At 46.6% G+C, this 12875-nt stretch overlaps 2 pseudogenes; both read left to right on the forward strand.

The window, feature by feature from the left end:
- Positions 1-4804: 4804 nt before the first annotated feature.
- Positions 4805-7420, forward strand: LOC115332504 (annotated as a pseudogene).
- A 1453-nt stretch (positions 7421-8873) lies between these two features.
- On the forward strand, positions 8874-11035 carry LOC115332519 (annotated as a pseudogene).
- Positions 11036-12875: the final 1840 nt, after the last annotated feature.

Raw genomic sequence — 12875 nt, forward strand, 5'->3', positions numbered from 1 at the left:
TAGTGTTCATGTTGTAAATTGTCTACAAAATAAATGAATTATTTTTTTTAACTACGTGCCTGCATTGGTACGACACTGGCGGCTGTGCGAATTACCATAGTGAAATCTCGGCAATGTTCACGCCTCGAACGTCTCAATTTTATATCCCTGGGAAAAATTTAGCTACACCGTTCACATAGAGCTGAATGTTCCTTCCAAGAGCCTGGCTTTTCCATATATTTATTACAGAAATATAAAAAATATGACACGGACGGTCATTGTATGATCCGACGTGGAAACACCCTACTATATTCAATGACAGGTTAAGAGTAAAGTGGAAGCTCCTCCCACCTCTTTCTCCTTTAGTAGAGAAAACGCTGGAGATGAGGTCACCTCCTCTCCAGCGTTCGCTCTGCTAAAGCGGCTATACTCATCCGACCATACTAAAGCGACTAGATTCATCTGAGCATAGAAACGCATATAGTTCCGGAGTTGGACAAGTGCCTTTCGTCACTGGCTAATTTTTTGCCGAACTAACATGTCAAATTCAGTAGTACTACAAAAGAGAAGTCTAGCAGATTTATGTGCAGATGTAACAAGGGAAAGAGCTGAGAATTGTGCTGTATAGGCAACATTTTCATAGTATGTTCAGTTTTGTAAAATAATGTCTCGTAGGAATAGACATTTTTTCGGTCTGCTTCCTTTCGCTTAGTACCGATTTCTCAACTGCACGTTCCCGCAAAAACAGGACACGAGGCTTTTTCGAGGCAAAATGATGGGACGATGTCGATGAGCCTCTAAAACGGGGCTGTCCCGCCCAAAACGGGATGCCTGGTCGCCCTACCTAATCTTAAATTAGGAAACAGTCGGCCCTCGTGCGAGCACACCTCGCTCCGCTTAGGGAAACTTTAATGTGATCCAAGGCCCGAGCTTGCACCAGGCCTCATCGGGATGGATGAATAGATGCTAACAGCTGCACCCATCATAACGGGCAGTAGCTTGCGCCACTCAGACTAGAAATTAGATACCAAAAGTATGATTATCTTTCTTTGCCGATTTGCTTCCCCTCTGCAATTTCGTATCTATCACCAGGATGACCTTCGGGGGATCAAGCTAAAAGACTAAACCCCCCCCCCCCCCCCCCTCTTCCCCCGGCGGGAGAGTCGCCAATTTTCCTCTGGTCAAACCTAGTCAGTGTTACCCCCGCACCAGGCCCACTGGGACTTAGGGTCGGAGCCACGTGGGAGGGAGTCCCAATTTTCCTTTGCTCTGCCTGTCACCAGCTATGTCAGATGTATGTCATTCAATTCTCCCTACATAATTTCGGGTTTGGCAAACTAGGCAGTGTTGCCAGATTGGGCTATTTACATCCAAATTGAAGTACTTTTTGCTGAATTTGACACCAAAATTTGGAGGTTGGCTATGTGGCTCTTCTTGGGCTATCTCTAACCCTTGCTTGGCTGTGGCAGGAAAAATACCCTCAATTTCAATTCATAAAATTAATTCACAAAAATTCCAGAAAACTACCATTTTAAAGCAATGTATGCACAACAGTTTGCATGTCAAATATAACCTATGGAGAAATGGTCAATGCTATATGGATTTTCATCCGTACAGCCACAACAAGAAATCCTGTCTTGTGTTGCACACATATTTTTTGTGTGTTTTAAAAGTTTCAGGCAGGACAACAGAGGCAAAGAGTTCAGTCTGGGGAAGTTCGGTCTTCGTTTCAGTAGAGTGCCATTCTTATCGTTGGGGTTGTACTGTTCGAGAACCGAAGTTCCCAGTTTGGAAGTGGGTTCCAGGATAGCGGTAAAGCGGCCGCTGAAACGTTCTGGCGAAATGTCGGGTCAATGTACAGAATGGACCCAATGTCGACATTTCTGGAGGACCACACGGGACAAGTGGTACACGACTTGGCAGAGCACCTGTCGGAGCACCTGGCAATACTATTTGGGTCACAAGGTCCCCCCAGGCCAATGGTGCCTCAGGCACCAGAACACCAGACGAATTGACAGAACCAGACCGTCCACAAACACATGGACAGCCAGGAGACCTCACGTTGGAGGTAACGAAAATTTCCCTCGACAGAGCGATCGCTCACGTTCAGAAGCAAGCAGCACAAGGCAAAGATGACATAAATGCAGCACTAGTCAAGTGCATGGGCGAAGACATGAGGACGCAGCTGGAAGGCATTGTCACCGAAATTGTTTCGGAAATTTCCGTTCAAGACGATTGGATGGAGGGTAAGGAAGCACTTTTGCCAAAACGAGGAGGCAAGAAGAAGTGAGTTCAAGTCTACCGACCTCTCACTGTGACAAGCGTCATTTACAAGGTGTTCACAAATGTGATAAAAAAATGGATGAGTGCATGGGCAGAGGGAAACGAAAAACTAACAGAGCTCCAAAACGGCTCTCAAAAGGATTGGCGACTGGAGGATACCCTGTTTGTAATAAACACAGCTGACAGAGACAGCCAGGAGGGAAGACAAGGATGTTATATGTTGCTTCTTGGACGTAGTCAAGGTCTATGACAGCGTGCCTCACCGGTCCTTACTACAATGCCTCAGGAGACTCGACATGCACGAAGAATGGACAGACTGGCTTCAGAGACTCTACGACGGGGGCGTAGTTACAGCCGAGTTCGGAGGCGTGGTGTCCACAAGCGTCAATGTGAAGATGGGCCTGAAACAAGGCTGCCCACTCTCACCACTTCCGTATATGTTGCACACAGCAGAATTGAAGAGGCAACTACAGACGTCTGTACTTGGTTTCACACTTCGACGGATTAAAAACGGATGTGTGACACACTGGGCTATACTGGGTCTTGTGTACGCAGATGATATTGTCCTCATGGTAGGTGATACGAACACGTTGCAGACGCTAGCAAACATTTGCGTGCAACAACTCCCAATGCTTCAACTGAATTTTAATGTCCAGAAGTCAGCAGTGCTGCGATTCTCTGGGCACTGCGCTGACAGTAAAGCACTGAAACTGCACACAGAAGACGTCATGATGATAAAAAGGTATAGGTACCTGGGAGTTACAGTGACCAATGCACCAGACTACTCTGACGACCATTAAACGCAACTTTGACAGGCGGCAAAAAGAGGGTAGGACACCTTACGTTGGCGCATTCAATGGAGCTGCAACAAGTACATGATGATTAGGGAGCTATGGGAAGCCGTGCAAGTGCCTGGCCTCACATTTGCAAGCGCAATCGTCTGCATCTCGACCGACACGCATACTTGGTTAGGACGAAGAAAAAGAGATGTCAGTTGCCAGGTGCCGTGCTGCCGTGGCCATCCAAGGAGACATCGGGTGTTCGACATTTGAGGCACAGGAGGCCTCTAGCAAGCTCAGCTACCGTAATTGGCTTCCCCACATGCATAAACGCCAATGGGCCCGGCGAGTGTTTAATTACATCAGTTTTAACTGCATCCAGACAGGCTGGGTGAAGCTTGTCTACCATCTTCGCAAAAAGTATGGTTTTTTCTCCGACCCTGTCCATGAGATATCTGCGACAAAGTGGGCCAGTGAGGCGAGACTTCAATTCTACATCGCCCATAAACCCCGTAGAGAATCGGAGAGTTTCTATGACAACAGCTTGGGCATCCGTCCACGTCATATCAACAGCGGTTTGACCACTCGATCGCGACAATCGACCACTTGGTCCTGCATTGTCTAGGCTTGATGCCAACAAGGGATGATGAGGTGCACACAGCAATCAAGGGTCTATCAACCACAACGGAGGGCAGAGCATGCCGCCGACTCTCGTGCAGGCACTTATTATGCTACAGCAGACCGGCAGGCGCTGGGCTTCCACCCACCCACAAGTCAATGCAACAACAGCACAGAGAGGTGAATAGTCGACACTACAAAGCGACGACTGCAAGATTGGTGGAGAAAAAAAGACTAATCTGGACACTAGCGAAGAGGAAGGCCACGTGTATCATCATCACCACCATATAAAAAATACAGGAGTACGCGTCCATCCATCCATCCATCCACCGGACGCCGGCGACCATGTGCGCGGAAAACCGCTTTCGACGAAACATCGCAGTGTGTCGATAAAACGAACTATCGATGAACAGGCACAATGTCTGTAGACGGTCTGTAGATGAAATGACGTTTGACGAACTGAGTGCCAACGCCGGTGCGTGTCGAAATCGGAAGAGGCGGGGATCGAACCCTTGATCTCTTTGTCCCGTGGCGCCATCAGAACGTGACGTGAAATGAGCCAATGCCGCCTGTATACAGGCGGCGCTGAATGAGCGCAACCCAAACTCGCTGTTCACACACGATAGTAATCAGAATACAACTATGGCCAGTCACCCGAGAATAATGATCTGCCTATTGACAGAACTGATTGTTAACCCCTTGTACGTTAGCATCGTCTCGCTAGTAGAAAGAGAAACCTACAAGAATTCCTCGCGGTGAAGATGGTGTAGAATAAAATGCTGAAAGTTCCGACGAACGAGTGGGAGAAAGTTGGTGGACTTACCAATCTACGATTCTCACTTTTTGTGCAGTGAACGGCCTTACACAAACATCAATTTTCACCGCGTGTGCACAACGTAACTAACGACAACGACGAGAGCTGTCGACTCCACTGTGGTCGACTCCACGTCGACTCTTTCAAAAACGTAAAACGCGCTTCCGCGCTTCGATTTACGGATTGGCTAGAAAGAAGCCAGATGGCCAGATCTCAACTAAATATTTTTGCATATCTATTAGCGAAGAAAATATATTAGGGTTGTACTGGTGATGATACAAAACAAGTGCTTTGTGTGTTTTTTACGTCTATTTCTCCGATAATTGTATACTTTGTGCAAGATGCAAAGATTTTTCTTGCTCAACATCAGCTTGGTTTCAGAGTGTAATCCAATCCAACCGGAGCGGGACGCATTTTTACGCGGGCTGGCGGGCTTTGTGAAGCACTTTTGCTCGGAGTACCTTTCCAATAAGACAGGCTTCGCCATAACAACGTCGCTGGTTTGTATACAATCTTAGCATACCTTGCCGCAAGCTCAACGCGGATGTGCAAGCAAACTCGGCGTGCGTGTATGCACACGCACGCGCGCACACACATTTTGAATCCGCCACCGCACGCAGCACAATTCTTGGGAATCTAAAGCTTGAAAAGCCATTGATGTGGATGGGAAAGTGTAAAAGGGGCTTTCAGTCGTTCACAGTAGCAGTCTGCCATCGAAAAAATATTCAGAAACCACAGGAAATGCGTAACTGTAACAAGCTGTAACGCAAACGCTGGCCGCATTACTCCAACCACCACATTGCAAGCGCTCATGTAAACACCGCTTAGAAGTGAGGCTGTGATTTCAGGCAGGAAGAAGACTTTCTGATGCACTAGACACCCACACCCACAGTATTTTGGAGAGCGCCTGCTTTCTGGCATTGGCAGTACAGAGCATTTCGAGCAGCCATCGTTTTCCTATGAACGCTAATATAACTTCATGTGCAAAAGCTACTGGGAGGCTGGTCTTCTGGTGAGCGTCAAAGTAACTGCTTAATCTGTTTTAGTTATCTGTTATTGGCTTATGAGTTTGTCATTGTTTTGTTGTTTTGACATCTTGCTTACATGATTTCAAATGTCCTCCACAGGTCTTCTGAAGAAGAAACCTGCTTGATTTACAAATTTCTTTGCATACCACGGAGGAATGGCAGGCGGCGACCTTGCTCCTGTGAAGATGGTGTCCTTCAGAGTAGCTGGGTTCTCCGACGCCCTAGACTGGAGGCCCACGCTGTTCCAAGAGCCCATCATCGCGCAGAAAACGTGTGCCCTCTGCGGGGTTTTATACAGGAAAGCGGTCAGGCTGCCCTGCATCCACACACTTTGCACGAAGTGCCATGACCAGTGTGTCGACGAAGGGAGTGCGTGTCCCGTCGACCAGAAACCCTTCTGCGAAGATGATGTTGAGCAGCTGGAGGTCCCTCTCAAGTACATCCTGAACCGTACTGTGAGTACCTAACCTCTTCCTCGCGGTTACTAGCTGTACACTATCCTTTTCTGCCGCACTGCATGTATGAGACTGTACCTGATGAATTACTTGGTGGGCCATGCTTCAAGAACAGAAAAAAACTCTGAACTAGTGACACAAGAAATAGAGCACGACGGGATTTCTTACGTACGAGTGCACTAATGATATTTGCACCGTTTTTGACTGTCATTAACAACCTTTCCTAAGTTCCTGTGTTATTAGCATAAACATTCTTTAACCAAAAGACAGTTCATCCAATTTCAGTACCTTTTTCATGGTCCCAGGTTGCCTGCTGGAACGCACCTAAAGGCTGCTGCTTCATTGGTCCTGTAGCACGCCTCCTGGACCACTACAAAAAATGTGACTTCAATGTCGTGCCTTGCTGCCTGTGCCACTCAACGGTGCTGCAGAGTGACATTTTGAAGCATTTCAAGAATGGTTGCAGCGATCCCCAAGCCACAAGTTTGCCTACCGACAACCCTGCCGCCCAAGACCTTGGGAATGTCAGCAAAGTTTGTCTCGAGATGAACAGAGCCATAGGGAAGATCTCCGAGGACATCATGTCACTGCAGTCAAGCCTGAACCGGTGCAGTGAAGATGCCAGAGCTGAGGGCACAAGATGCAAGGGCCAAGAAGAGGCTGAAACTTCTTGGCTCACTGAGCAGCTAAATGGCCTTAGCACAGTCTGTGCCTCTGAATTCACGGAAGGATTGCAGGTTCTTCGGGAAGCAATGGCCGACTACAAAAATCATGCGAGTGAGGAGCTCTGTGTGCAAAGGGACAAGCTGACTGACATCTTGGATGTGGTGCGGAAAAGTTTGCCAAGTCCTTCTAAGCATGAGAGAATCCATTGGTACATTGAACAATGGACAGACCTGAAAAATGAAGCACTTAGAAGTGGCTCGAAGAGCTTGTATAGCCCCAAGAGGACCATGTATGGTTACAATGTATCCCAATCTGTCCAGCTGACATGTATGGGCAGGGAGGTTGGCCTCGGGTGTTTCATGCATTTACTCCCCGGGGAACATGACTTGCACCTGGAGTGGCCCTTCAGCAAGGTGTTCACGGTCGGTGTCATTCACCCAAAGGGCCAGTCAAATGTGATTTCCTACAAAGTAAATTCTGGTTGGCATAAATATCGGAGAAACTTATTCCTGAGGCCAAAGGGAAAAAGGAGGGGAGGCTTTGGAGCAGTATGCCTTTCCACTGTGGAAGAGCTAGAATTTGATGGGTTTATCGAGAACGACACGCTCCATGTGTTCTTGGAAATTGAACCGTAGGCTTCGTAATCAACCTCGGCAGTCCGAAGCTTGATACTGTTCAACTTTTCTGTTGTAACCTTGCCGAGAAATGCAGAAAAGCGAGTGGGAAAGCTTTACTTCCCTTGCGTGTAATGCTATCTTATGTTGTTGTCAATAAACTACCACATTCTTATTTTAGTAATTGAGTTCGTTCTTCTGAGCATCAGAATATTTTATTCCTAGTTGCACGACTTCATCCTGCTCCGTGCTCTTTGTGCGGTGGGCAGTGGTCTAGCGTATTGCTCTCCGACTATCCAGTAGTATGAGGAAGTTGTGAATCTTTTCATTGAATTATGTCCTAAATTCGACGGATTGTACTAAACACCACAAACAAACGAAGGCAAGCATGAAATAAACATTGTACAAGCTTGTTGATGCTGATAAAGACTGGTAAGCACAGAATGTTCGATGAGAAGGATGTCTGAATGGCACCGCCTACCGAAGGTTCGTTTTCATTTCTGACAAACGCTGCAAGATGGCATTGCACGACAGGAAGGAAAGGTAGCGAAGCGCGCAACTACGCCTTCACGCGCCGTGCGGATGAGCTCGCTTTTGTGTGGTCCATACCACCAACCCTGCATAGCCTCAGTCGGCAAAGCACTTGGCTCAAGGTGGTGAGTTCAAATTCTGCCGGGGGACTAAAGTTTTTTTATGCGTGCCGCCAAACGTCCCAGAACTCCATGAAAATCGGCTGATAAAACGCTTGTTAAAATAGATTGCTCGGGACTTCTGTCTAATTAATTTATGGCGATGTCGGATCAAGCAGATATATGCACACCCTTTTTCGTTTAACAAAGGACAAATATAAAATTCACCCTAAAACTTTGCGAGAAAGGTCTATTTCTCGAGACTGACCGGTGGACAAGGATGATGAGAAAAGAAAAATTGTTGCGATCTTAAACTAGCACGGTTCTTGACGGCATGACATGAGCATGCAAAACGTCACAAGCAGTGTCGAATCACATGCTTCACATGGAGCTGAAACGTTTTTCCAATAATATCACTCTCTGTACCTTTGTCTTGTAGATTGCAGTAATCTGTCTTCTGACGGTCTCGCACAGCGTCTCCGTATGGTATGGGTACACGGTCAAAAGTCCGGGTTTGTTATAGATAAGATACAACCTGAAAGGTTTCAGTTTGTCTTGAGCATTATCCACAACTTCCTCCCTCGGCACAGAAGCTACTGGTTGTTCAGGTAGGTGCGCATTTTCTGTCGGACAGAAATGTTCGAGTCGAATTACTTTTAGTCATACTTGGGTAGATTGCCTGTGCCACTCAATAGTGCCGCAGAGTGACATATTGGAGCACTTCAAGAATGGTTGCAGCATTCCCCAAGCCACACGTCGGCCTACCAAAAACCCCTTTCAAGCACTCGTGCTTGGGCGTACCAGCTGGGGGCGGCGGTGCTTGCCCCCCCCCCTCATTTCTCATAGTGGGGGGCAAGGCATGTTTTCCCCCCCTGAAACAGCCGCCACTGGGTAAGGCAAACACTGGCTGGCGACGCCCTAGGGATACCAAGGGCACCGCCCCCCAGCTCTGGGTGACGACGCCCAAGGGATACCGAGGGTACCGCCCCCCAGCCCTGGAGGGGGGGGGGGGGGGGGGGAGATCTGGTTTGCCCCCCAACTCAAAAACAGGTTGGTACGCCACTGCACTTTTTAAACACTGCGTTAGAAGTGAGGCTCTGATTTCCGTCGGGAAGAACATTTGTTGCATTGAACACCCGCAGTGTTTTTGAAGGGTGCCTGCTTTCTGGCATTGGCATTACGGTGCAATTGGAGCAGCCGCTGTTTTCTTGTCAACGCCGAATTTGTGTGCAAAACCTACTGGGAGGCTGGTCTTCCGGTGAGAGTCAAGCAACTGTTTGATCTGCTTTAGCTATCTGTTATTGGTTTATGAGTTTGTGCCATGGCTTTGTTGTTTTGACATCTTGCTCACATGATTTGAAATGTCCTCCACAGGTCTTCTGAAAAAGAAATCTGCACAATTTACATACTTCTTTACATACCACGGAGGAATGGCAGGCAGCAACTTTGCCCCTGTGGAAATGGTGTCCTTCAGAATAGCCGGGTTCTCCGACACCCTCGACTGGAGGCCCACGCTGTTCCAAGAGCCTATCATTGCGCAGAAAACGTGCGTCCTCTGCGGGGTTTTATACAGGAAAGCGGTCAGGCTGCCCTGCAACCACACGCTGTGCACAAAGTGCCATGTCCAGTGTGTCGCCGAAGGGAGTGCGTGTCCCGTCGATCAGAAACCCTTCTGCGAAGATGATGCTGAACAGCTGGAGGTCCCTCTCAAGTACATCCTCAACTGTACTGTGAGTACATAACCTCCCCCCTCGCAGTTACTAGTTAAGCTCTCCACTCTTCTTTTCTGCCCATGTGCACTGGGCACAGAAACGTTGCATGTATGGGTCTGTACCCAATTAATTACTTTGTGGGTCATACTTCGAGAGTGGAAAGCAGCAGTGAACTAGTGATACAAGAAGTAAAGCACAATGGGGTTTCTTACTAACGGTATTTGCACCATTTTTCTGCTTCTTTGACTGTCATTAACAACCTTTCCTAAGTTCCTATATTATTAGCATAAACATTCTTTTACCAAAAGACAGTTCACCCAATTTCAACACCTTTCCTTTGGTCCCAGGTTGCTTGCTGGAATGCACCTAAAGGGTGCAGCTTCATTGGTCCCGTAGCATGCCTCCTGGACCACTACAAGGAATGTGACTTCAACATTGTGCCTTGCTGCCTGTGTCACTCAACAGTGCTGCAGAGTGACATTTTGGAGCACTTCAAGAATGGTTGCAGCATTCCCCAAGCCACACGTCTGCCTACCGACAGCCCTGCCACCAAAGACCTTAGGAATGTCAGCAAAGCTTATCTCGAGATGAACAGAGCCATAGGGAAGATCTCCAAGGACATCATCTCGCTGCAGTCAAGTCTGAAACGGTGCAGTGAAGATGTGAGAGCTGAGGGTTCAAGATGCAAGGGCCGATTAGAGGCTGAAGCTTCTAGGCTCACTAAGCAGCTAAATGACCTTAGCACAGTCTGTGCCACTGAATTCACCGAGGGACTGCAGGTTCTTCGGGGAGCAATGGCCGATGACAAAAAGCTTGTGAGGGAGGAGCTCCACTTGCAAAGGGACGAGCTGACTGAAGCCTTGGATGTGGTGCGCAGAAATTTGACAAGTCCTTCTAAGCAAGGGCCCTTATGCTCAATGTACCAATGTACCATTGGTACATTGCACAGTGGGCAGGCTTTGTGAGCTTGGAGAGCACCATATATGATTACAATGTATTCCAAGTTGTCCAACTTATCGTTTGGGCACAGAGGTGGGCTTTGGGTGTTTCATGAGTTTAGAACTTGGGGAACATGACTCACAGCTGGAGTAGCCCTTCAGAAAAATGTACACGGTTGGTGTCTCACTCGAAGGACCAGTCAAATGTGATTTCCTACAAGATAAATGCTGGCTGGCTTTCAGAGGAAGAAGAAATTAAGTGATGCATGCTTTGGAGGATCATGCCTCGCCACAGGAAATCTGCTAGAAGAGGACGGGTTTGTCAAGAATGACGCGCTCCATCTGTTCTTGGAAATCAAACCTTAAATTTCGTCTTCAACCTCGCCAATGCAAAGCGTGATAACAATTAAATATATTGTTGTAACTTGGCTGAGAGATGCAGGAAAGTGATCAAGAAGGGAATACTTGCCTTGCCTGTAATGTTATCTTATGGTTGTCAATAAAATTGGTTACTTTATAAGGCACACTCTTTCACATTAGAATAATTGGAATCGAGTGATCTATTGCAGTTGCTGGTATCAAGCTCCTTTTTTATATTTCAGCTTGAAAATGGACTGCAGCTCTTTCGAAGATATTTTTCGTGACTTCTTTGCTTGCATGGTGGGCTTCATCTGGGATATGCAGAGTGCAAGTTTGTCTGCTTCTTGCACACGGGTTATGATGATGTCAGAATGCCAAGTTCTTATTGGCTGGTTAAACAAAATAGTGGGTAGACCTCTAGGCATCATAGCATTGAGGTCTACCCACTATCCTCCCAATCAAAGCCAATCGGAAATCTGCGTCGTTCTGCGTCACCACAACCCCTGCACAAGAAGCAGACGACTTGCTCTCTGCGTTGTTCGGTTCAGCTACACCTTAAATTCGACGAGTACTGGACACAGCAGATAAGGTGGACGAACGGAGAGGCGCATACATAAATGGACTGGTGGTAGTGGCACTAATTTTCATGGTTGAGGTGGCTCTTTTGGCCAAGGATTGGATAAACCTTTACAGTCTTGACATTGCAGACAGCGAGGCACCAGGGAAATGGTATAAGTGAAGCGTATCGCTCGAGCTCTTTTTCTCCGACATGGTTACTCGTCGGCTTCCACCATGTCTTGCCTGCCACAATTCCCTCCCTCCTAGTGATGTATACTGCGGAGAGGTGTAGCCGCATGACGTAAAGGAAAATAAGGATCATCGTCAGTGCCGGATTAAGGCATTTGGGGGCCCTAGGCTGAGGCTGTTATGAGGCCTCTACCTATGATAATGGTGGTGGTGGAGGTAACGATGACGACGGGAATATGTATATTTTTGAACTTGTTAAATCCAGATATGTTTCATCGTATGATTATTGTCGAGCCTTGTTTAGATCCGTAGATTCAATGGAATTCAAATTTTCCTTGCTGGCATTGAGGCGGATGCAATAGTTTAGAAGCTACTTCGCAAATAATCAACCGCTCTAGCAATTTACAATATTGTAATTTTGAGGTACAAAAATGAAATCAAATAAACATTGCGGAAAATATTAGGATTTGTCATTCACATCCAGCAACTTAACCACAAAAAAAAAACAAAAAAAAAAAACTAGTTTTTGTTTAAAATGTTGACTCCGTTCATGAATTTGGTTGACTAGAATTACAGCTAGATTCATAGGGTACATGCCTGGGCCAGTTCATACAAATTGGTCACAATGTTGACTTGTAGCACAGGTGACCCTGTTTTTAACGTGTTGAGTGACATCATTAATCACACATGAATTGAGTTATGCAGCAATCGAAAAGGTACCTGCAAAATTCCCATTCTAATTTTGCTTCCCCTAAATGGCATGCCTCGCAAATCGACAACTGCCACGAAAATCTAGAGCCCTTATTCTTGTAATTGTTCCAAACTATTGGAAGTGTTTTAACTTCTAACTAGCCCTCTGTTAATTAATTACTGGTGTGAACAGTGAAGGAAGTGACATAGGCAAGAAAGAAATTTCGTTGGTTGAAGCAGTCTTTATCGGGATCAAACTACTTTGTAAATGCTTTTCTAATAACTGAACCCTTGTTTTGCAAACAAACACAGACTTCCACATTTAAAGCATGGGAGAAACTGTGTGCGATTCTAAGACATTGACCGCTGTCGTTCGGGCACATTTGCATTTAAAGAATTTATCATGAGAATCGAGAAGATGTTTTCTTTTTGTATCTACACGCTGTCTTGTTGAATGGTAAAAATGTTTCAAATCAGATTTAGTACTAATCTTGTTCTTTTTAAATGCAGTAATTTAGACCTCGGCGGCCATTTTGTTCTGTGACTCAACGTTAAAAATTAAG

This window comes from Ixodes scapularis, unplaced genomic scaffold (assembly GCF_016920785.2).
Source record: "Ixodes scapularis isolate PalLabHiFi unplaced genomic scaffold, ASM1692078v2 PGA_scaffold11__112_contigs__length_91849675, whole genome shotgun sequence".
Lineage (NCBI taxonomy): Eukaryota > Metazoa > Arthropoda > Arachnida > Ixodida > Ixodidae > Ixodes > Ixodes scapularis.